The sequence below is a fragment of the Vidua macroura genome, chromosome 4, assembly GCF_024509145.1.
Source record: "Vidua macroura isolate BioBank_ID:100142 chromosome 4, ASM2450914v1, whole genome shotgun sequence".
Classification (NCBI taxonomy): domain Eukaryota; kingdom Metazoa; phylum Chordata; class Aves; order Passeriformes; family Viduidae; genus Vidua; species Vidua macroura.
In genome coordinates, this window is record NC_071574.1 from 41,772,257 (window position 1) to 41,798,394 (window position 26,138).

The following is a 26,138-nucleotide window of genomic DNA, read 5'->3' on the forward strand; positions in this document are numbered from 1 at the left end:
CTCCAGTGCCTGCAGGAAGGAGGCAACTTCATCAAGAAATGCCAGACAGTCAAGAACTGGAGAGCAGGCAGGATGGGAGAGCACAGGTGTAAGTGGTGCAAGGCATGGCCTGGCCATTAAGAAGAACCTCTACAGTTAACCACCAGGCAATACTTCACCTGCTTCCCTAGGTTCTCAAACGAAATGTGGCAGGGCTACAATAGGACTATGGCTGCTAAGGGGAAAGCTTTGTGGGGTGAAAAACGTGGGAAATCAAGCTGCTGCATGACAAATTCATGCTAGCAACAGCTACCTAACCTTCCAAGGCCCTGCAATGCAGTGTCCAGGTTGTGCCCACCACATTGCAAGGCAGATGGAGGAGGAGGGAAGTATTCAGCATGTGCTCCTCTCCTGCTGCTGTACCCAAGAACGATACACAAAGCAGAATGAAGAAAAGCCCTTTTATCCTCAAGCAACAGAGGGCAAAAAACAACCAACCTGACTTTCCCTGAAAACAAAACAAAACAAAAACCAAAGAAAACAAATGCAAAAGTAACTTAAACATGTACTGAAATCAGCATTACACACTGCATGTTAAACACGCCCAGGAAACAGTTCTGTGAGAACTCATACTGTATATGGAGTGTGTTTCATCAGCCCTATAGTATTTCTGTTCCACCCAAAGGGTGTTAACATGCCCTGGCTGGGATTCAGACGTTACACATCAAAACAGACTCTTTCCTTTGGTTTCCATATAGAACTTATTCTCCCTCAGCAGCAAAGACATGAGGTGTTATTTTGCAGTGATCTCAGGCCTCATTAAGGTTAGCCCTTGGATTTGTAGACTAGAAGTTCACTGAAGAAAATCCATCTTATTTTAATACAATAAAGCCAGAAGGTTGTTCTTTTTTTGCTTCTGGACTTAGCCATAATGAAGCAAGGCTTCAGCTTCTCAATACCCACAACGAAATTTCCCTTGTGGTGGCTCCTGTGTTGAACACTATCACACTTGAAGAACACAACGTCTGTGGCCGAGAACATCCACTTCTCTGGCATTGCAGCAACCTACATCAACTGGGAACTTGGGCCAGGCTTTTAACATATTGCTAAAGATCATCTCCACAGCATCCTTGCCACAATGCTCATCTGCACATGCATCGATGTCTGCTAGTCTGGTGACAATCCAAAATAATTGCTTTAGCTTCAGCTTTAAAAGAATACTTTGTTTCCTAGGGGTTTCTTTTATTTTTTTCTCAAGTCTTGCAGGGAGTGAAGATGGGAGATGCCAGATTCTGGTGGCATCAGGATGACAACATATCTTGACACACAAGAGACACTACCCCTTGCCACCTCCTCCAGGAGTCTCAAAAGCAGTCATAAATTGATTACTTATAATCAGTCCAATATCTGATTTGTTTTCTTCTTAAGCTTCGTGTTACGTCTGATTACCGACCACAATTTGTCCTCAGTATCTGGAATTTCTAAATATTTTTCTCTCAAATGCTGCCTAAAAGAGAGGTGGTGACTTTTCCGTACTTCACTCAGACAAGTTTGGGAGGGGCTTGTTTACAAGAAGAGAGTTGTTCTCATGGTTGTCAGGGAGTAATTAATTCCTTGCACTGGGGAGCAGTTAACCTCGAAATAATCAATTTTATTCTAGAATTAAGCACTCACATGTGAATCCACTGCTGAATACCCCACATGTAATTGCTGCTGCTGCTAGCTGTCATTTGGAATCCATGGAAGCCAAACTCTGTGTGTTCTTTAAAGCTGTCAGGAAAACTCAGCATTTGACACCTGATTCATAAAGAATTTTCTGGCAAGGTGAAAACTAGAAGGCTATTAAAGCTCAAAAAAATTATAAACAATCACTTCACTGATGCAACTCAACAGCATTCTCATGAGCTCCATGACTAGGTTTACAGGAGACATCCCTAAAACTTTTAACAAGCACTTTTACTACATGGATCCCTCTGAAAGCAGTGGGAAATTACGCATGAACATACCAGCAATATCGGAATCTTAAACTGTGAGAGTACCTTTTAGAGCCTGGGCAGTCTTTATCTCAGTGTCCTGCCTAACATTCCTTTGCCTAAGTACAGGGGGAGTGCTTTATAGGGTGCTATACATTAGAAAAGAGCCATTGTAAAAGAAAAGTGCTTAAGCTCATTGTTCTCACAATGATGATGGCTTGTGAGGCTCAGACAGGATTGCAAGTCAATGACATTTTAGAGGCACTCAAGGATGCAGAAAAAATTATTCCAGATAGCAAATACTGAGAAATGTGTTCAAGGAAGAGTTTTCACATTCACTGGCCATGACCTGCATCTGATATAATCCACCTTGCTTGGATTGGGCTTGTTTCCCACAGCTACCTTTGTTTGTATAACATACTGTTCTGCAACACACAGCAAGAACTATTTGCTCACTACACTAAAGTGTGATTTAATATTTGCTTAAAGCTTTCATTTTATTGTCTGGGCAAGGGCAGTTTCTACCACTGAAGTTAATAGCTAACCCACAACTACACCTTTGCTACCTAAAGTTCTAATTGTTAGCACAGCACTCAGATCCAGCAGCAAAAGACATAAACTACCTCTCACTACCTCTATTTTTGCTTCTCATGGAGAGAAGCAAAAGCAGCCCTTTCAGCAAAGGAATTTCTCCTTTACTTCTAAGAAAAGGTATTCAAGAAAAGTATACACTATTTCAGATTTGTAAAAAACATTCTTATGATTACTTTGACACTTTCTTTACAGACAGATCGTGGTAGGCACAGACTTGGGGGTTGGGATCCTCTGAATCACCCACTGTGAGCTGGAAACATGTCTGTCACATGAACTTATTTACAGTTACAAAAATAGCACCATGAAAGACACAGATGTGTTGAGCACAAAAAATAAATTAAATTAGTTATTACAGAGATATTGCTTGACACTGGAGAATTTAAGAAAGAAATATTTTTCTCTTGTACACCCACAAAGTGTACTAAGTATTAAATGCTTGTACTTATGCTTGTTGAAATGATATGATCTAATGCTCCTTTTCTAGAAATGCTACTCTACTCTTTCCTATGCCACAGGACATACAGGATATGAATAGTTAATAGGATTGGTTACAAAATGTACTTTTAATTTAAAGCTTTTGTGTTGATCACAGACCAACAGCAATTAGCCTCACTTTGTGATCTGCAGCAGCTATTTCTATCTCAGAAATTTCCTAAAATACTACTGAGCTAGAGTGAGACAACTTAACTCATCCACATTTCTCATCTAAGCTGCATAAATATTATTAAACTTAACAAAGTTAGACTTCTTTGGATTCTCTCATCAATCTCAAATCTCAGAACTGTTCTGGCATCTAAAAATTTTACTTTTTATATGCTTGAATGCAATGTGTTCAAATGTGTGAGAAATGGACCTCTGGAATTAAAGTTTTTCATTTCACCCCAGCACAGCTTTAGCAGAGCAGAGATTGTTCAAGCTTCTTGTCAACACCCAACCTTTTTTTCAATACAGCCCAGAAGCATGCATCTCTAAATAGAAGAACAAATGAAATCTCAAATCTAAATAGAAGAAGGAGAAATGAAATCTCAAATGAATGTATTTGAGATTACACAGCCGTCCAATGTTTGTCCATCTTTTGACTAATTCACCAGGTAGTTCTCAACGTCACAAAGTACATTCTTCTAGATGCTGACTGATGTGTGGAAATGAAGTGAAACCATTCAGTCACTTCATGCCATCAGCAAAGCTGATACTGGATTACATCTTTTGGTTACCGTTGATCTGCCCCCATCTAAGTGGATGACCCCAAAGGTGGAATGCAAAAAAAAAAAAAAAAAAACAAAAACCCACAAAAAACAAGCCAACCATGTATTTTATACCCTATTCTATTAGCAAACTCAAATCTCAACATGACTAAAACTCAAGCGCTCTGGCCAGCTGAATTACTGACTCCCTTTCATCATCCTGGGTGTCATAACTTCCACTGTACTCAGTGTACGTGTTTGCCACAGCATTTCAAAACATCCCTTCTGTGACTGAAGAAGATGCCACTTCCCATATTGCAGGGCTTTTGCCCAGACCTCTGGCTGTGAAAAGTGGCACCTGGATAAACCAGGAGTGCAGCCCCTACCCTCTATTGTATAGTTTGCTAAGGGAGTACTGCCATGCAACAGTCTAATTTAGACAACACATTAAATAAATGGTAAAACTGAATTAATTTTTCAACCTCTCATGCTTCTTTCCTCGGTGCTTATTTCATTTTTGCCAATTGGGAAATGAAAACCAACGGAGCTGGTTTCACTTTTGTTTATATTTGGTTTCAATTTTATCCTCAAGTTTTGCTTTCATCTTTTTCATGTAACACTGTTGGGAACTCAAATGCTGCAGGCAAGCTGACAGTAATTTAAAAACATTACTCTCCTATCCTGCCCATTTTCCTATTGCAGAATTATTTTTATTTAGATAAACTTTTTAAGATGCTGTCGCAATTTTAGAAAGTGTTTTGGGGTGGAGCTGTTTAGTTTTGATTTTACAGATTTATATGCCTTATCCAATTAAATTCAATACTTCACTAGTCTCCACTTGATTCACGTCTCAGTTGCATATAAAGTTCTAAATAAAGGATTCAACAAAACACCTTTAAAGAGCAGCCAGTACACCAAATACACAAAAGCCCACATCACGCACCAAATGTGTTACACATATATGCATGAAATGCACATAAAGAGCTAAATTTATTGCTACCTTAATTTATTTAACAACAAAGGCAGTATCTTGCTTAGATAAAGCTGTAAGAGGCTTGCCTGGGAGGCTTGCTGTCAAGCAATATACAATATCAACAGAAATATTACAGTACAGGCTTTGTCTTCTGTGCACTTATCAGGGCTCTTCAAGTCACATATATCCCTCCATATATATAAAAAAACCCAGAACTTAACCACAGATCACACTTTACAAAACCAAATGTGTAAGCAACCCTTCCTTCTTTTATGCTGTATTACTCTAAAGTATCTAAGTCTTTTAAAAGTACTTAAAATAATTTTACAGCAAAAGGGAAATGGTTGGACAACATCCACTGTCACGTGCAGTTCAGAACAAAGGACAAATTTAACCAGTTTTGACACACTTTAATGCCATTCCTAACACCAGAAATATGCTGGAAGCTACAAACCAAGCCTGTCTAAGTTAGCTGAAAAACCATCAAACGGCAATCTGCCCTACTCTTTAATAGACAGCAATATGAAAATTATTACTTCCAAGCTTATCTTGAAAGATAGCAACCTATATATCAACAATTGCATGTTAAATTAATTAAGAGTTAAAATTTAAATTCTGCACCTGGGGTGAAACAGTATGCCACATGCAGGCAGATTTGCTCCTGGATGTGTGTCCAAGCTGCAACAAGATAAAATGTTGTCCTGAAGACTGCTGTACTTGATTTAATGCAATCTGCTCCCAAGCAAACAAAGGGGTCAGAAGATTTCTGGCATACAGAAAACTGGGCTTGCAATATATTACAAATTAAGAAATCAATCATTACTGTACTGCTTACCACTTCTTTCTTTCTTCTCTAGGTCATTCAAAAACCCAGAAATTTTACATGAGCTTCCAAGAAGTTGCAAACATATCCAGCACTAACTTGAAGAGCAAGTTTTAAAACCTTTTCACAGTTTATCAATAAGAAGTATGTGCTGTACAATGTATTATTTATGCTATATACAAAATATCTTAATTTTAAGTATTTATATATATGTAGATACATAGATACATACATCTGTCTATATATATTTACATACACATAGGCTGACATTAATCTATTATTATGGATTCCATTCCACTAACTGTTAATTGTTTATTTCAGTTTTTTTTAATGGCTATTTTAATCTTAACACAAGAGTTTACTCATAGTCAATACAAAGAACCTTCATACATTCCAATAAAATTTATTTTAAAAAATGAAACCACACCAAAACAAAACAAAAAAAACCCAAGAGGAACTTATTTAATTAAACCAAATAATATTTTTCATAATGCTATTCATACATGAGGAATATGCAACTTAACAAATCTGTTCCTCTCCTTCATTGTATCCGGAATCTTTTAAGCTTGCTTATCGTTTTGTTTTGCACTTGAGAACTCAAAGGACAAACCAGAAAATGTTTTGCACTAATCACAGTGTGTAGCAGCACTAGCTACAATAAAACTTCTGTAAATACTGCCTCATGGTTTATGCCCTCAATATCACAATCATTGCAGGCCTTTGAAGAATCAGGTTTCAAAAGAGCAATCTTTACAAATGAGACACAGAGATAAGCAAGAGTAACACGTGATTAGTTTTGTATCTTTACCTAGAAACGGACCATGATTTTTAATATATGATACACAAAACACAAGCTGAGGTTCTGATCCTGCAAATGTCGGAGGAATATTGCAGGGGTACCGCTCCGATGCAATGTTAAATGCATGCAGGATATACTTAACCTGACTGTAACTGGTGTCAGGTTAACAAGTGCTGGGGTAGCAAGCCCAAATTAAACAGGATCATCATAGGCTATTTTTTTCCTGGAAGTTTGATAAAATCTTATGCTACAAGTTTCACATAACAAAGGGCAATATGCGGTTTTGCTTCTCTCTGTTATCTGCAAATGGACTGTAGCTTATGCTTCTCAGTGGAAATTTCTACTAGCAGCTTTCAGCAATGATTCTTGATCAACATCTGCAGTAATTCTCTGTCAGCAGTCAGTGCCCAAAATTTGATACTGAACTGTCGTGACTGCTAAGTTGCACAGCAAGTTTCTCTCCAAAAGACTAACTAATCACTCGTGAACCCGAGTAAATTCCTGACATACACACAGTGGCTGTGAGCACCACAATTTACGTATTGCAGGAAAAACATGTTTTTTTGAAGTTGCCTCCCAATTGTTTTATTTGAGTCTCATTTATCTTGCCTCTTCACTTTCTTCATGACACTAATGATTTTAAAGAATATCCCCACGGTCCCTCAAGTCACTTCTTTTCCAAGTTACTTACTCTTTCACAAAAGCTCCTTCCTACACTTCATCATCTTTGACATCCTCCTCTGTAGCTCAGCAAATTTCATTACTTCCTGAATCAGAAGAGGGGAGCAACATGGATTTGTAGTGGCATGATGGTGCTTTCTATTTGTTTTTTTAACTCCTTCCTAATAATTCCTAATCTGTCCTGTCCTTTATTAGCCACATCTTGGCACAGAGCTTAACTTTTCATTGGATTATACAAGTTGTATGATTTTTTTCCTGAGTAGAAAGTCAGTTCATGCTTCCTTTTTGTGTACAGAAAAGTAGGATTGCAATCCCTTCCATGCGTATTACACTGAAATTGGTCTGTACTGAACTTCATCTGCAAACTTACATCCACACTTTCAAAATAAGATTTTTCTGCAGAGTTTGTGGTTCAGCCTTTGGGATTTTCATGCTCCAAATGAGTTAATACAACCAGCAAACTTGTCACATTCCCACCTATCCCTTCCTCCATCCCTTAAATGGCATAGTCCCTGGCCAGACTTGGGGTGAGGGGTACAACCTCTTTTCACTGAGCAAACTGGCCATGACTACACAGCCCAAAGCAAACTGATCCCACTTTGAAACTGGCCCTACTTTAGTAAGGACTACATCAACCAGACAGCAACTCAGCAATACCTTTAGAGAACGCTGGACGAGTCATGACACTCAATGCCCTGGCAACAAAAATCAGGCCTAGTCTTTGTCACTGTTTCACATTTATACCCATGTTCATTAGTCCCATTCACTAACCCTTGGCAACCAACCAACCAAACAAAAATGCCCATCCTCGAGTTCTGTATCTCCACAGAAACCCTGAAAAAGGGATAGGTCATTTATTACATCCCATTTCTGGAGCACCAAAGCAAGCCTACTCAAGGAGTTACACACAAGAGGCAACATATCAGCAACTTTCCATTTATGTTGTTTCAAAACTCTGCAACAAGTATCACCACCTTCTGCAACAATTATCACCTGCCTTCTACTTCATCCTTCCCAACAGTTTGTTCTCATACCCTCTCCTACAGACACTTCACTTTGGAAAACTCTCCGACATGTTCACTCCTTAAAAAAAATAGAAAACCTTATGCAAAAGAATCTCCTTAAACTCTTTCTTGGTGAAGCAAGGCTCAGAGAATTTGTTTCACTCTTCCACTGACTTTATCTTCCTTGAGCACTCCTTCTACGCATGGATAACTTATCAGCAAGCTTCCTGGGTTTGATGCACTTCAAAGAGTATATTCTAATTGTTCTCATGCCGTTAGCAGCATGACTCTTTGGCTTACCTAATTGTGTTTGACACATTTTTAATGCTCTTTTCCACCTTTCCCATTTGAAGACAAAAGCTTAACATTTGAAAGAGGTCTTTTTACTTGTACTGAGTTGCTTTACTTTGCTTGTCAGCCTGCTCATCTTTTTTGGTATTTTTGACAGATGACATACAATTGCTTTGAGCCTTTACTATTAGTGTCTTTGAAGAATTACATGCCACTTGCAACTATTTTACACTTTTGGCTGCCTCTCACCATTTGATTAATTTCTTTCCTCGCTATATAAAAAACTACTTTGGAAGAGTAAACACTGCCACAACAACTCTTGTCTTTGCAGCTCCTGAAACAACATTGAGTTTAAGAACATTATGATCAGTGTCAAGTCAGAACTGGCTGGGATTTTGAATACAAAATTCTGAACTTAATTCTTGCTGGGCAGTACCTTGTCCAGAGTTGTTTACCCCAGTGTATTTGTACAAGCTACGCCCAGAAAGTAGGGGTTTTTGGCACCTGGGCAAATGTCATGTTGGGCCATGACATAATCTTCATGGGGGCAACTGAGGCCTCTCATTAACAATCATATTTCCTACTCTTGGAGTTTCTCTACACTCCCTTAAATATGGCAGTTATTGTCAACATCTAGTCTGGGCAGTCAGTCATAAAGCCCTAATCTCTCTACTCTTCCTACACAGGCCTAGAACATCAAGACATGGGACGCTCTGTTACTTCCCCAAACAGTTATTTCCTCTTTAACAAAAAGTTTCCCACATCATGCACATGCAAGCTACTCAGTCCTCTCTATGCATCCACAAAGCTTCTGATATTCCAAGTATTCTATCATGGAGATATTTTAACACCATGAAGGTGATGCACCACTTCAAGAGAGAGAGTGTCACTGCAAACTTTACAATCCTTATCCATCAGCCTTTCCTCACCGTTTGGTTTTCAAACATATATTAATATATATAAGCACATCTTTTCATTGAAGGCATACATAGCCTGGTTGCAAATTTATTTACATAAAGCCTATTCTTCTAATGTAAACTCTATTTATTAAAAAAAATTATTTTGTCTTGAATCTTAGCACCATTTTTTCTTCATCATTTTCTCAACTCTGTATTAAAACTGCCCCTAACTCTACTTGGTCCCACACATGAAAGACCTTTTCTCAGTTGAGAAAGGGGCCTTTAACCCCCTCTTCCTAATAACCTGCATGTTACTTCTCATACCTCTTGGCTACCCATTTCCACACAGTGTGGCCTGTGATGAACAGCTCTTCTCTAGAGACTGACTTGACATCTCCTAAAATCTGTCACTTCTGTCATCAGCAAGTAACTGGGTAGCAGTGCTAACATATGTGTCAAACAATAATAGTGACTGACTGCTCTACCTGCATCTGCCAACCTGCTGGGACCCCCGGCCTCAGGGAGATAACACAGGGCTCAGCAGGCTGACACCTTGCTGTGCCTGAACCGCACTGAAGAGCTGCAGTGTGGCACATGAAGTGATACTGTGCCTAAGGAGTTGGAGCTCTCACAACTTTCATCATGGTTTCCCAGCAAAAACGGGCACATGAAGTAATTCCCTGGCAGCATGTTACCAACAGGGGCCAAAGAAGGACACTGATGCATCTGAAGGGGCTGGTTGCAAAGAAAGACAGCAATTCAGACTGAGACCATCTGCATCACACGTCAATTCTGCTACGTCTCTGTGTTAGGGTGAATTTAAATGTTGCTGCTCCACTCAACTCTCTTTTTATGGTACTAACAGGCATTCTGCAAAGATTGTTAAGACTTAAATGAAATAACTGTAAACTTAAACATGTTGTATTTCATCTCCAGAAACTGATGTTTTCTTTTACAGCTGCTCATACCTTCAAGAGAATGCTGTCTGCAGGACCTTAGCACGGTAAGGTGGGCTATAAATTACAACCGTACACTTACCGGAAGGAAAGTTCTGTACTCCGGAATTCCTTTATCTGAGCTCTGTGTCTAAAGAAGTAAGGTTAAGTCACAGACTCTGGTGCTTAGGAGTTCACACTAATCAAAACAAGAGTCAAAGGCCTAAGTACCTCTGGGAATCTGAGCCGAGGGATCCAACCCTTCAGGTACTTGCAAATTCGATCCCAGCCATCGCAAGACGCTAGAAATTTGACCCCGCGTACTGCGCACAAAGGAAATCCTTGTTCCTAACTTCCCTCTGCGGTTTGACGTCCAGCGCTTGGCTCTCGGCTCGCTAGCGTGGGGCAGCACAGCGCCTGCAAAGGCGGCCGTGCCCGCCCGGGAGGCCGTTCCTGCAGGGAACCGAGCGGCCGCGCCACTTCCTCCTTCCGCCGCTCCCGCGGACCCCGCCCGCCGCGGCCCCGCTGCATCTGCCCCCTCCGCACCGCCGCCGCCGTGCCCTCACGAGGGTGGGATCCCGGGGCGCCCCCGGCCCCCGCTCCCTCCCCGTCCCGGCGGGTGGCGGCGCTGGGGCCGGGGGGCGGCGGCCCCGCCCCGCCGCTTGTGTAACGGGCCCTCCGCGAGGCGGGCCGGGCCACGCCCCTCCCCGCCCCCGGCCCCGCGGGGGCAGCGCCCCCCCCGCCGCACCGACCCCCGCCCGCGGCCCCTCCGCCCCCCTTCCCTTATCGGAGCCACCGCAGCCGCCAGCCCCGCAACAAGTGCGGGGGCCCCCCGGCGCGGCCCGGCCCGCACCGCGGCCCTCCCGACCCAACGCCCCCGCCTTTGTCTGTGCGCCCGAGCTCCCTCCCCACCCGGGAAGCGGCGGGTACCCCCCGTCCGCTCCATCTCCGCCGCGGCCGCGTCTTCCCTTCCCCCCCGCCCCTTCTCAAATGTAGCCGCGGAATCGGGCTCGGCCCCGGTCGCTGTAGCCCGACCTTTTGTTTTTAAAACCGATGCGCATCTGCCCGGGAGCCCCCGCTGCCCCGCATACGGAAACGGCAGCAATGCGGAAAAATAAAATGAAAATTAAACACGAAGAAAAGAATAAATAGAAAAAAATATAGAAAACAATTCAAAATTACCTTGCCGGCCCGTTTTCGCGGCCCTTATATAATTCCTCAAGGTTACCGCCGTTGCCAGGGGACACGAAATGGAAATGAAAACAGGCGCTGAATAATCGCGGGAGCAAAACTAAAAGTTCAGTGCCTCCGCCCGGGCGGAGAGAGGGCCAGATCGAAAGCAAAACAAGGAGAGGAAGCGGCGAGGCCGCCGCCGCTTGGAAATCCCCCCGCCTCTCCGCCGGGCCGGGCCGGCCGCGCAGGCGGCGGGGGCAGGGCTGCGGCGGCGGGCGCGGAAGCGCTGCGCCCGTCACCGCCGCGCCGGGGCACGGCACAGCACAGCACAGCGCCGGGGCACGGCACGGCACAGCACGGCACAGCGCTGGGGCACGGCACGGCACAGCACGGCACAGCGCTGGGGGCACGGCACAGCGCGGGGCTCCGCCACCGACCCCCGCCCGGCACCGGCTCCCGCTGATCCCCGGCCTCCCGCAACACGCGCTGGGCCCGCTGGGCTGCACCGAGAGCTGGAGCCAGCCCCGGGGAGCGAGGGGCGAGGGAGCACTGTTCTGGGACGCGCAAACCCAGCGCTCAAAGCAGGTTCTGCCGGAGACCAGAGAGAAAAATCCCTGCCGCTCAGTTCCACCAGCACGGACTGAATCGCTCCTTGCGTCTCTAGCCCCTCTGCTGAGGTGGGAGTCTTGGTTTCGATCTGGTACACGCGCATGCTAGAGCTGTCGTTGCCTTTGGAAAAGTACAATGTCGTAGTTCCACAACGAAGATAATTACAGATCAGATCCTTTGAACCCAGCGAGGCTCAAGCGGCTGGCTTACTTCAAGAGAGGGCTCTTGGATTTCAACAGATTTTGCAAACTGCCGTTAGTTGTGGAGTCAGTGTAGAAACCAAAGCTTTCTACAGGATTTTGATAATCCCGATTCAAACTACAGTAAATAAAATCCATTGAGGTTGCAATGTGCCATTCCTAGCCCTAGCCATAAATGATAAAGGAAAACAGCACTTGGAGGCTGGAGGAGATATGAAATATAGTAATTTCAAAAGGCGGTATATGGAGACAGGTGTATGTATTTCCCTCACGCACATATCTGTCTATATCTGTGCTGTATGCACATACATACAAGGTATTCAGGTAGCCAAGTGGTGCAGCTCCCTGTGCAGATATATGATGCACGGCCGGCAGCGGTGGGAGAAGTGCCGGGACACCGGGGGTTGTTCAGGGAGTGGCACAGGGTAGTGGTTAAGGAGCTGTGTGCTCTCCAGCTGCAAATGGAGGGGGACCTGTTCTCCACGTGCTGTGTGCTCTCAGGATCCTTCGTGGCAGCATCCCTGGACGTGCAGAGGACACCGAGCTAGCAAGGGAGTCCATCCTTGTGGGTGACGAGACCTCCTGTTGTGAAAAGGCTTTCCTTGCACTGAGAACATTATCACAAAACAAATTAGGTTGGTAGAGACCATGGGTGTCAGCAATCTACCACCTCCCAATAAACCACTACGGCCTAGAAGGTGGCTGTGGTCCACATGTGCACCAGTGAAGTAGGAAAGGTCAAGGAAGAGGTTTGGGAAGCAAGACACAGGGTGCCAGGTAGGACAGTAGAATCAAGCATCTCCTCCTATAGAAACATTCCCAGCAGTAAGGAGAGAGCCACATTCATGTGGAGGGACACAGGTTCCCAGAGCAGCTGCACAAGAGAAGCAAGGAAGGTCCTACTCACATGGTTGATATTCCTAGATACTTCCAGAAGAGACTGATGTCCATGAAGCCACAGGGGAATGAGAATGAGGGTTATGGAACACCTGGTTCAAACTGGCATTTTGACTGAATAGATGTGCAGGGAAAGGAAATAGTCAGCAAGACATGGTAGTGACAGACCACAGCTTATGTAGGAGGGTCAGACTAGGCTGTGGCTATAGGGAAAGAGGCTATGAACTCCATGACAAAAGAAGCAGCAAAATCAGCAAACTCTAATAACTAAAGCCAAATTTTCACAGACTTAAGGTCTAACTAGGGTAATGGTAGGGTATTAGTGCCCTCTGACCACGTTGGAGGTGGTTAATATGGCCAGGTTGGATTAGAGAGGAGTAAACTGATTGAAACTGAGAAATTTCTAACCAACTTGTTCCCACTTAGAAATAACATCTAACAGTTGCATAAGAAATAACTCATGGAAATTAAACTTAAAAATAGGATCTAACTCATGGAAGAATTGGTTCAGAACTCCAAAACTATCCCAAAGCTGGTTGGAGATGGCAGGGTGAAATGCAAAGAACAGAATGGGGAGGGCTGCAACATGCCTCCTGAGGATCGCTCTGGCCCATGTGTGACAGAAACAGCAAAGACCCAGAGAAAAACAACAAACATAAAGAAAAATATGGAGCCACCCTGATGTTAGAGTGATTCAAGGATTTAAGTGACCAAGATTATACAGGATGGAGAAGCGATAAACAACAGAAAACAGTCAGACCAGAGAAAATAACGAGTAGAGAGGAGTAGGTGTGGATTATTTGCTTTCTTTTCTAATGTAAGAACTAGAGAGCATCAAGTGAAACTAGCAGGTGGCCAATTTAAAGCAAACAGAAGAAGGTGGATCTTCACACAGCTGGTAATTAAACAGTAGGACATCTTCCTTTGAGGTGCCAGTATTTCACAGGGGATCCCAAAAAAACACCTGTACGCATTCATGGAAGAAATAAAATTTCACGAGGTCTATTAAATGTAAAAACACCAACTCTGCCTCAAACAGCCCCCAAAGCCACAAATTTCTAGGGGCTAGAACCTCTTTGGTACCCTTCAAAAAGTCCTGAATAGAAATGCCTGCAAATGATTCAGGGCAGGAATGCTACTCCAACACCTCCCTCCAAGCAAAGAGCAGAGTGACTTGGGCTGGCTTTTGCAATACTCAGTAGCTGTTATTTTTTTTTTTTTTTTCATATGTGCTTTTAATTTGCTTGCAGAATGAGCTAGCTGTCAAAAATGCTGTAGTTTATGTATCAGTAAATATTGTGTAGAAAAAAATACCATCATTTTAATACTTTAATGTCTCATTCAGAGGACACTATTCACTAAGTGCCATTGCTATGAATTACATTAGTTGGTTTTGGTCAAGGGAAACAGTGGGCTTCCCTGAGAAACACTAGCCAAGCCATTGGGCAGAATTTGCAGCTCGCTCTTGCCATTTTCTCCTACCACCTTCACCTGATCTCAGTGGAGCACCTTCAAGGATCTTGATACATTCTGTGCATTGACAAAGGCCTTTCCCTACACATCTCCTAGCACCACAAAATCAGAAGTTATACCAGAAGTTAAATCTTCTGTTGTGATTCCTTTTTTTAATGCTGAAAGGTAATGGGAATGGGCAACTTTCATTTTTTAAACTTAACTTTCAGCAGTGACTCATTCCCTCCAAAAAGAGACTTTAACCTCTTGTGACTTTGCTATTTCAGGGAGATATGGCAGCTTTAAAATCAGAGAATTTAACCCAGAAGTGTCATGTATTCACAGCCTTTCCTCTGCAGAACTGCCAAATTTTGCAACTTATTCTTTTAACCACCTTCTTTAGGGATCTGGCTACTGGAATTAGTTGTTTCCACTAGCATCCTGTTTTTCCTTCACAAATGAGTCTGTTTTCTAGTCTGGAGTTCATTTATGTGAGAAAAAAACTTCAAACTGGGAATCCCCTAAGTTCCAGAAGGTAAATAAATATGCCATTTTGCCATCCATTTTGGTGTGTTTTTTTTTTTTTTTTTTTGTTTGGTTGGTTTTGTTTTGTTTTATTGTTTTGTTTTGTATGTTTAATAATATTTTTGAAAGGCTAAATAATATTTATGACATCTTCCCTTTTTGCTGCTTTTGTTTTGGGTTTTACCCTGTCTTTATGTGGAGCTGACTATACCAGCATTTTGGTTTTTAAAATCACTGTCATAGGCATTGGGACTATTCATACGTAGAATTGGAGAAGGTGAATTTTCTCATGGAGCTGGGACTCAAGCTTACCTACTCACCTACAACTGACCTGTTTATTTTTCTGATACATTGAAGTAGGAAAGCTAAGTTATGTTACAGGCCAGTATCAAGAAAAAAAATCAATTGCTAGAGTCTTATAATTCTTACTTTAATAGTATTACCCACATCTTCCTGAGAGCCTACACCCATTTTTAAACATGATGCACAGTTAAATTTATTTTCAGTTTTAATTTGTTCTGTGATAAACATTCTGATGGTGATGTAATCTTTTGCACTGATATTTTTAGATACTAGATAGTAATGACACCTTTCTTATTAAAAAAGAGAAAAACATACAAACAAAAAACCCATGAGATTTTTAGGGCTAAGAATTTAAAGTATTTGCATATTACTGTAACACAAATAATCACCCAAAGTATAATGGAAAAGTGTTGACTAACCTTTTAAGAAGTTCTAATTAGTTTGTCCTCTGAAATCGGTTTAATTTGTTGGAGGGTTGGTAGGTTGGGGGTTTTTTGTTTCATTTACTTTGTGTGTATACTGTTGTAAATAAAAGGACTGTCTGGGCTTTGGTGTTTCTGCAGTGTTCTAAAAGTATTTATGCTCATGTTAAAATTCATAAAAACTAAAGCTTGTTGCTAGAACCCTAGAGATATAGCTGGGTCTATTCTTCCTTACCCAGCCTCTGGAAGGAAAAAAATAACTCACTTCAGTCCCAATTGAGCAAATAGGCTCTTAAATAAGAGGACATGAGCAATTCCTCTTGAGTACAGGGAGAGCATGCATCTGAAATTAAATATGCACACAGGAGTGTGGATGGGTAGAACCTCCCACCTCTCCTTCTTTGTCTTCATTTAGTCCAGGTTCCTTAACTCAAACTTTTTGTGGTCTTTCCCCCCTTTTTCCTCCACTCTAATGGCTGCAGGGAAGTGTGCAGCTTGCTCAGGCTGCTCCTATGGGATGCCCGTTCCTGGCAGGGCGCAGCTGTGGCACCTCCAGCGGCAGAAGCCCGGGCTGAGCCCTCCTGGCCGGCTGCAGCAGGGAGCCACGGACAGCAGCAGGACTGAGCGCCGGCAGCACCACCCCAGTGCTAGTCACACAGCACAAAGAGGGAATTCCCTGAACGCGTTTTGGAGCAAACCCATCCGTGGGATATTTCCTTTGGTGTTGGTTGGGCTGTGCCAGCAGGGACACCTACCTATGAGAGGCTTAACAGGGTGTCTAAACTAGGGAGTACTTCCCAGCTCTATATTCCAGCTGTGCTGTTCTTCTGATTGCTAAGAAATGAGATGGTGGGAGTGTGGCTTTGTTTCTATTGGTAATAATTAAGGTAATAATTACAGAAAACTTCCAGATGGAAAAATCTATTTACTCAGATCAGATCTCTAAAAGAGTAGCCTCTCTAAACTGCAAAATAAAACTTTTCTGTTGCAATTCAAAGCTTCTTGTACTTTCAGGAAAGCCAAGTGTCTTCATAAAGGTGTTGTTTTATCCAGCCCTTAGCAAATTCAGTCAGAAAGAGCCAAGAGATAAAACAGTAACCTGTGACAGACATTATTCTACTAAGAAATTGTTATGCCTTCCCAATCATAATGGTCTGGCTGCAGCCAGGTGCTGCAGGAGGACAGGTAAGTGGGAAGAGCCTGTCTCCTGAGCCCAAACCAAATACAGGAGATAGCAGAACACTATTGACGACTACAGTGCCGATTCATGTTACTTGTCACTGCTTTTGTTTGGCTGCAATACTTCAGCCCATCGCTCTGCCAGCTCAGCTGCTGTACACAATTAGCTTTATTTAATAGGAGCGAAGAAAGAGAACCAGGAATTTGCTTAACAGCATTGTGAAATGGTTTTGGTTACTCACATCTCTTGGCCCACACAGCAAAATTTAGGGAGGAAAGAAGTCCTTTAAAAACACATTCAGCATCTTGACGTTTCAGGGCTGGAGTGGAGTTTGGCACAGAAAGCCTGGATGGGAGGCAGGCTGCTTCAGCAGATCACACCTGAAAGTGATCCCGCTTAGCCCAGCTTCAATAGAGTGTTTCACTGAAGTGGAAGCTTTTATGGCAATTTTCCCAGTGAAACTGAGGTAGAATATAAAGATAAGTGATATGTTGCCCATTGGCTTGACAAAGCAGAATGAATATGTTTCTTCAGGATAATAATCAGGTTTGTTTTTTTTTTATCAGCTTTGCTTCATATAAGGTATAAACACATCCTTTGGTTTATTAATTCAAAACTTATTTATTGTTAAAAATAGCTCAATTATCTTTGTAGAGGGGAAAGACACTTTTCTCTTTTTACCTTCCTGTTTGTAGTGGATTTTCACATTAAAAAGCACATTGTCTTATCAATCACTCTCCCAAGCAGATTATATTCTTCCTTAAATCCTGCCATGATCCCATGGCTTTGTGGGGAGAAAAGTTCCACCCCATGATAGGGGTGTTTTCCTCCCCTCCAAAACTGGAGGACAGGAGGACAGAGGGAGCCAATCCACCCCTTGGTCTTACCCCAGCCCACGCTGGGCATCCCCTGACAAATGTGCCCACATGGACAAACCAGCATCCCAGCTCCCATCCCCACTTGTCATGGTCCATGCCAGTGCATCCCTTTGCTGGGCAATGGGACTCGTCAGGGACCATTGCCCATCTCAGAAGGAGAGGCAAGAGGTGCTGGGATGTGGCCACCTCACTGACCTCTCAATGGTGAAGGAGACATAGGGGTGTCAAAAAGCAGGGGGTCCTCCTCAGGAGGTTTCCTGCTGACAAAACAGGAAATTCTCTGTGTGCCCCACAGCTTGTCTGACCCTGCAACAGCCTCCTATGCTACAGCTTTGGGAGGCTATTTAAATATAGCTCCAGCCTTTCCTCCTTGGTGCACTCTCCAGCTCATACTGCAACACCACCCAACATGACCACAAAAAGAGAAAAAAAAAGAGGGACCCAGTTATAAACAGTTAATTTAAGACTTTTCTATCTGAAGTTAAAATGGTCACTACAAGATACAAATCTGTTTCCAACTCACCACTCTCTTTAAAGTTTTGGCTCTTTCACCTTTCCTAATCTGTGTTTAATTATTAACAAAAGAGTAATTTTTGGATAAGAAGTCCTGTCTGCTGACTGCCTTAATGTATACAGCCTAGCAACACTGATCTCCAGAGTGCTTCTCCATAACCTCTGCACATCCAGCTCACCATCAAAGCAAGAGCAGATGAAGCATCTTCTGGATGCACTGTACTAGCTGAAGCTGAGCTCCTCTGCTGCACCTTCAGTGCTAGCTTGTCAAGTCCAGCAAGTTAATTTTCTGAAAGGCAGCAGCTGGCCCTGCTGAGCTGTTTTTGGAGTGCAGCTCATCTATGACTCATTTCTCCTGCAGCCCATCTCACTGCACTTCTTTTTTGACAAGTAATTTCTGCCACTCTGGCCGTTGCCCTGCTCTCAGGTTTGCGAAGCCCACATAACTGAGGCTTTCAGAAGTGAGTGGATAATCAGTGTCAGGGTCTGAAAAAGAAACCTTTCATGGCACAGTAAAAGCTGACATCAAATTTAAGTAATCTATTCCCAGAATCTTCCATTGCTGCTGACATCTTGATAGCATTACAGGGACATTATGTGGCATATTTTTGAGGAAACTGCCTTGAGTTCTTCAGAGAACTGCTGTAATGCAGCTGGAAAAATGCTGAGTTGGTGTCTGAGCGCAAGGGATCTCAAAACCATGGACAGGGCTGCTTTATCACTTTAAAAGAAAGAGGTTGTGGGAGGGTAGGGTGGAGGAAAACTCCTGGCTATTAATAGAGAACATGAGTAGGAGCTTTATATTGAATGGCTTCTTTAATTAGTGACATGCAATGCAGAAGCAAGGCTCGTGATGCACTCTACCTGCTGACTTCCCAAGTGCAGATCAGAGAGAGGCAGGCAGATAAAAGATCATTGCCATGCAGAGGAGTTTTGAATAGGCTGAGCTAAAATGCCCAAATTAAAAAATAACCAGGAGATCAATCAACCTTGATCTTCAGAGGGACTGTCTCTTAAGGTAGGCTAGTGGAGTCAGTGCCAGCTCAGACTCAGGAAATTTGTTACCTTCCCAGTCTTACCTGTCTGCTGTGAGTTTTCCTCATTACTTTTATTTCTCTCAGACAATGTGGATGATAAGTTCCCAGAGATAACAGCTGTCTCTTCTTACTTACTGTTACAGTGCCTAGTACAAAAGTGTCTCTCTGTCTCAGGAACCTTGCTTTTGTGCAGTGCTACAAGAAATAATATTGCTTTGTATGGTGGTTCTCCAGTAGTGCAATTAATTTGTGCTTGTGTTTTTAGAATTTCAAATAAATCAACAACAATCAGAAGCAACAATTTAGGCAATTTAAAGCTAGGAGAAGGCTTGCTTCCTTCGCTCTGTAAGTCGTGGCATGACACCTGGACCCATGAACCCAATTGGAATTCAGTAGTACATTATGACAGTGGGACTATTTTGAAAAACATAACTCAGGTACTTGTGGTCACTATTTGCACCTTGCTGTCAGTAATTACATGTGGGGCGGCAAATCCTCCTTCTAATGAAAGGAGTACTCCACAGGTATGCATGTTATGATGCTTATAAGCAGTAATCAACCCTGCAGGAAAGTTTTAGTATGCAGATACCAAAAGCAGAGGCAAGAGTAAACAGCCACTAGGCTGAGGCAGAGTTCCTTCTTTCACAGTAAAGTAGTTCCATGGGAATGCTGACTCACCTGTTCCCTGTATAATAGAGGTGGAGAAAAAGCAATTATGTATGATTTCACTGCATTTATTTTCCTCCTGCACTGCCATTTCACTTGTGGAGTGGATCTGGCTGAAGAGTCAAGAGTTCTCTGTATGGGAAAGCCTTATAAAATTATGCCTCAGGCTGGATATGTACAAGTCTGATAAGCAGGTGTTAATAGTTCCAAATCAGCTTTAAAGAAAGGGCCGTGTTTCACTGCTTGGCAAGCCAAATCTTAATGCACATAAACCTGTTGTATATAGTTTGTTGAATAGTTGCAGAGAACATTTACACAAAAGCTGTTTGAAGATCTGCTGGTAGTGTTTGTGCAGACACAGTTCACTCTTTTCCAACTGAACTGTGTATTTAAGGTTTTCATTACATTCTCTCCCCTTTCTTCCCAACCTGGGGAATCATGTTCTTCTTTTTGAAAAGAGAACATTTCAGCTCATCTGCAAGTACTTGCTCATCTGCTGGTACTGGTCCATGACCAATTGTCCAAAGCAGCTGTCATGGTTTGACACTGGCGCAATGCCAGCGCCCCCATGAAAATACACCTTCCCAAATAAATGCTGTGAGATGTGATCAGGAACAGAGCAGAGCAGGCCCAAGCTTATTAACAAAGGAAAAAAAAAACTTTATTAAACTACTACTACACAAGACACACACAGACTAAATCCAGGATGAAGACCTTTTAAAACACGCCCCTCCTCCTCCCAATTTCCAAAACACCCACCATGAAACATCACCCGGGATTCCTGATCAAATCACCACCCTTCAGATAATCAATACTCAATCGATCAAGGGAGAGAGAAGTCTCTCTTGCACCACAGACCCCCCCGGAAACACAGTTGCCACCTCCTGTGTTTCCATGTCATACATGGCAACCGCCCGGAGAAAATCTGCCAGTGTGACGCTCTCCTTTCCATGTCACAGTGCTCTCACCACCGTGCATGGACAGACTGCTCATAGGGCTCCTTTAAGGATGCTTTGCCAAGGACCAAAAGAAGCAACAGTTCAGCTTCTCATCCTGGGACTACAGTCCCCCCCATTTTCCCCTGGGGCCAAGGGTCCAGGAACAGAGATCATCTTCTTTCTGAAGACAGAGGGCATCACCATTCCCTCCTCAGCTTTCCTCTGTTCTTGCCATTCCTGTGCTGTTCGAAGCTGAAACAGGTCTCCTTGGGTCACCACTGCATCCCCCTAAAATGCAGTCTCTATTGCAGGAGAATTTGGTTCAGTCCATGGCTAACAAGAAAAGTCCAGCCAAAAGCTACTTCATCATCTCTTCCCACCTAAATATTTCTTCTTCTAACATCTCAGGTCCCAGACTGTCTCTCTTCCACTACAAATCAAGGAGGAGTAATATTTTACAAAGCCCTCATTTCCCGGAAAGGGTTAAAAGTTCAGACTCCCTGGACGGCTGAAATCTCTGCCCAGCATTCCCGTCTCCCACGTTGGGCATCATCCCCCCCTCTTTCTCCTTCTCCTCTGGCAGCAAATCTCCAGGTGCTGTCAGGCTCTCTGTCACTTTCCCTCTGAGGGGGGGAACAAAGGCATCTCCGCTTCTCTCCATCCTTCCATCCACAGGAGCTGGCTCGGTTCCAGTCCTTCAGCCCCCTCGGCCTACCTGGACCAGGCCGCGTGGCTTCCCCTCCCCCACCCAGCCCATGGCTGGGCAGTGGGGGTCTGCACTGCACTCTCTGAGGACCGGAACCAAAGAGACAGTTCCCCTGGGAGTTCTTGCTTTTAACCCCCTGTGTTCTCAGAGGCGTGTCCATACTTTCAGTGGCCCCTCCAGGTGCCAATATCCAAACCTGACCACTGATTGGTTTGACCCAACATCCTGAAAAAAAAATTCACTTCCATGTCAAACCACGACAGCAGCGTGACTTTTAGCACTTGGCACTCTCAGCAGCAGCATTTCACTTCACCAGCTGAGAAGTCACAGACATTGTCCAGTCAATGACTTCTCTCCCTTAGCCAGAGCCAAATACCAGTGCATTAAATGGTTTCGTGTGCAAAAGGGAGCAGACATGGAAGATAGCTCTGAGAAGAGCTTCACTACCTGGCCTATCATCACATCTGATTACTCATGTCAAGAACTTCAACTACACTGTTGCTTTCCTGTCCCTCACCTTGACAACACAGCTAAGCTATAATACCAACCAGAACCGATCAAGATACACTATTGTTGTTTTCTCCTTAAGGGTCTGGATTCATAGAATCAATAGAATGGCTTGGGTTGGAAGGGACCTTAAAGATCATCTAGTTCCAACATCCTTGCCATGGGCAGGGACGCCTTTCATTAGACCAGATTGCTCAGAGCCCTATCCAATCTGGCTTTGAACACTTCCAGGGATGGAGCATCCACAACTGGATGGGCAACCTGTTCCAGTGTCTCACCACCCTCACTGTAAAGAATCTCTTCATACCACCTAATCTAAACCTGCCTACTTTCAGTTTGAAGCCATTCCCTCTTGTCCTGTTGCTACATGTCCTTGTAAAAAGTCTCTCTCCATCTGTCCTGTAGGTACCCTTCAGGTACTGGAAGGCCTCAGATAGGTCACGCTGAAGCCTTCACTTCTCCAGGTTGAACAACCCAAATTCTCTCAGCCTTTTCTCATAGGAGAAGTGTTCCATCCCTCTTAACATCCTGGTGGCTCTCCTACAGATTCACTCCAACAGGTCCAAGTCCTTCCTGTGCTGAGGACCCCAGAGCTGGACTCAATAGTCCATGTGGGGCCTCACCAGAGTGGAACAGAGGGGCAGAGTGACCTTCCCTGGCCTGTTGGCCACGCTGCTTTTGATGCAGTAGTTATGATAGTCCTGATGAGCTGAAGACATGAGGAAAGTGAACAAAGACAGGTTGCTCAAAATGCCTCTTTGTCCTACTTTGTTCATGGTTCTGGTGAAAACATGATCTCTCCCTAAAACCCAGTGCTCTTCAGATCCCCATCTCCCGCTTTGTGCCAGAGCTTCAATGCTGTTGCTTGCACGCTAAGGCTGGTTATTTTGTTAACTTAAAGGAAATGCACAAAGGACAAAACCCCAGGGCTTGGAGGGCTCACTGAGTGTCCGTTATCACAGGACTGCTGTCCACCTGCCTTTGTTATCCATGATTGTGGAAAACTGGGAATAGTGGATGCACAGCCCCCAGCCCACCTGACCCGACATGGCTGTCTGGATATTACCAGGCCAAAGCCAGCTAATCCCTGCTGGAAGTTAAACTTCTGTAAGACAGCAGGGCTTGATGCACTGCCAGGTACCACAGCAGTCAGTGGGAGCACACAGGTAAGACCTCAGGTAAGGCCTCTCCTTGCTGCCCAACACTGTGCCTATGTGGCTGGCAGGGCTGATTGTGCCTTAAAATGCCTTTTCTCCCATCCCTCCCTTCCCCCACAGCCCCCACTCAGGATCTCACTTTATCTCATTAGATCTGAGTTCCAGTTTTCCAATTTCCCAACCAAAATCCCCATGAGACCTCAGTGAGTTGAATTGCAGAGTTTGGCTGTGGCTGTGCTACTGTCTCCCATAGACGCCTCCGAGACATGGAGCAAAATCAGCCTGGAAATGGGCGGTACCTGCAATGCTGTTGACTTTTGCCTGCAATCAGTGTTTGGAGTGTTTTGCAATATTTTTCAAGATGGCAAAACAAATGACCCTCTGTTTTAGAAAGGAGGTAAATGGTGAACTCCACTACAGATGCCTTATCTCTTGCAGTTATGGAGGGGTCAGGACACAGTTGAAAAAGGAAGCCTGAAGTAGAGGAAGCTTGCCTCTGTGTTTTTACACTTTTTCACCTCTTATCTTTGGATTGGTTGCATTTTGCTCCAGTCTTTTGCAGGGCCCTTGCCCAGAAACATCTCGTTGCTCAGTGCCACATCTGCACATACATCCATGCTGGAATCTCGTTTCCCAGCTTAAGTGTGATACCACCATGGATTTTTTTCCTCTTGCTATCATGATTCAACTGCAGGTGTGAGTCCAAGGGACACAGCTTAGAGCTCAAATCCAGAGTAAGGCCAATGAGTGGACTGGCTCCCAGTGAATCTCCCCAAAGCTTCATACTTGTAACCTAAATGCAAGACAGTGGCAAGTTTAGTGGGGTAATTATCAGTCCTGTGAAATGTAGATTCTTTTTAAATCACCTCCCTCGTTAAAATGAAGGAATAGTGGAAGGTCACAATATCTTTGCACTGCTTTCATTCTGCTCAGCTGCACACAGGTTTCAACACCCTGTTAATCTCAGGCACCATAAACGCCTGTGATCCGTGCAAGAACAAACCACTCTCAGCAGCTGTCTCTCACCTTCTCCCCGGTGAAGAAACATGCACAGGAGTCCTTTGCCACAGCCACAGGCACCCAAAAAACCCTGATAAGACCTCACCCCTTCATATGTGTGGCATGAAAGGAACATAAACAGGAAGCAAAAGCCACAGGAAATTTGACAACTGAAGTTTCTCTGTTCATAGTGTTTGGGTTTTTTCCTAGTTCTATTGCTATGTCTTATGTCAGTAAAGAGTGTTTGCTTTCTTACTCTGTTCAGACTTTGGGTAAGAAACATATCCAAGGTAATACCCCTTTAGATTATGGATTGCTCTTTTTTCTGCCTCCTGTGGTGTTACAACCTGGTAATACCAAGCTCTGAAGATTCACACCAGGGGTTGCTGAAACTGAGCCATAGGGACACAGCTTCAGCCAGAACTTGGAGAGACTGTATCAATGGGAATACTGTATTGATTTAAATGGGTTTTAGAGCTTGGCACCTGTGAATGTTGCTGCTGTCACTTGTGCATGCACTCAGTGTCGGTAATCAGAGAGCCTTCAGTTGCAGTACTTGCTTCAGTCACTAGAACAAGGCTGAGAACTACTACTTTGTTTTAATGGAGGAAAAAGGCATGTGCTTTGTAGCATCTCTCAGAGCACTCCTTTTAATCCTTCACAACACCTCTTTTTCTGCTTCTCTCAGCAAAATTCTCCATTCTGTGAATTTAATAGATGAGTTGTTTTACTCCCAAATACTCCCAACTTTCAGCAGTGAATGAAGAACACTCCATGCTTTTCTCCTCCTTTTATCTTGACTTGCTTCTCCTCAAGGATTTCTTTTCACGGACACAAACTTCATCCCATCCCGTGTGCTGCTGATCCATTATCCTGTCAAACTGAAACCCAGGCTGTACTTAGAGGCAGGACAGAGTGAAATCTGAAGCTTCCAGGTCAGTCCGTCCTAAATAATCTCCTTCTCTATTGGTCTGCCTGCACTGTGAGCTGGCAGGGAAACAGCACAGGGAGACCTCAACACCTTTCCGAAGGTGGAAGCAGCGTGTGATGGACACCAGCAGAACTCACCTTCCCTATACACTTGCCTGCAGAGGATCCATGACCCGGCGTTTGCAGGGCATCCTCACAGCTACAGCTCTTGCTCAAGAGCTCCACATCTTGGCTGCCGCCGGTGCTTTGCTGGACCTCCCGCAGATGGTTTTCCCACGGACAGCTCCCTGGAGGTGGCTGCAGTGGTGGTTTTCCCAGCCCACCACTGGTCATTGCTCTATTCCTCTTGCATCTCTCTGCTGTTTCATTGTTCTCTTCCAAACATGGCTTTTTGACACAGCTTGCTTGTCTGTTTTCAAGGCCTTTCCTGGACCCCATGCCCACCAACGCCATCCTTGCCCCACTCCTCCACTTTCTTCCCAGCTGCCACTCCCATTTGGATGATGCTCTAGAGCAGAATCCTGCAAATCTCCTGGCATCTCTCCAGTTTCCTTAAAATTCCTCTATACTAACTTTAGAAAAACCCACAGCAGGTCTCTTTCTACACTGCCTGGCATCATTTCCTTGCCTCCTTTTCTGCCCTGCTGGTCCTGCCTACTGTTTCCTTTGCTTTGTGAAGTCACAGAATCACAGAATCATTTAGGGTGGAACAGACTTTTAAGATAATCAAGTCCAATTCTTGACTGATTACCATATTGTAGATCAACTAGATCACAGCACTAAACACCATGTTCAATCTTATCTCAAACATCTCCAGTGATGATGACTCCAAAGTTGAGGAGTTTGAGTTGGATGACTCCAAAGTTTGAGGTTGCAAAGTTTGGGCCTTTCCAGGGATCTTTCCTGGAGCA

The 26,138-nt window shown here is 43.9% G+C and overlaps 1 protein-coding gene across 5 annotated transcripts in view; it reads right to left on the minus strand.

Annotated features, from left to right (window-relative positions):
• Nucleotides 1–11,407, minus strand: part of IRF2 (interferon regulatory factor 2) — a 40,217-nt gene extending 28,810 nt beyond the window's left edge. The window contains exons 1-2 of one of the 5 annotated variants that reach the window (XM_053975504.1): nt 10,367–10,710; nt 10,239–10,286 (exon numbers count right to left, since the gene is read on the minus strand). The gene's annotated coding sequence lies outside the window, so the exon portion shown is untranslated. The other 4 variants (XM_053975501.1, XM_053975505.1, XM_053975502.1 and 1 more) reach the window with 4 other exon arrangements.
• Nucleotides 11,408–26,138: the final 14,731 nt, after the last annotated feature.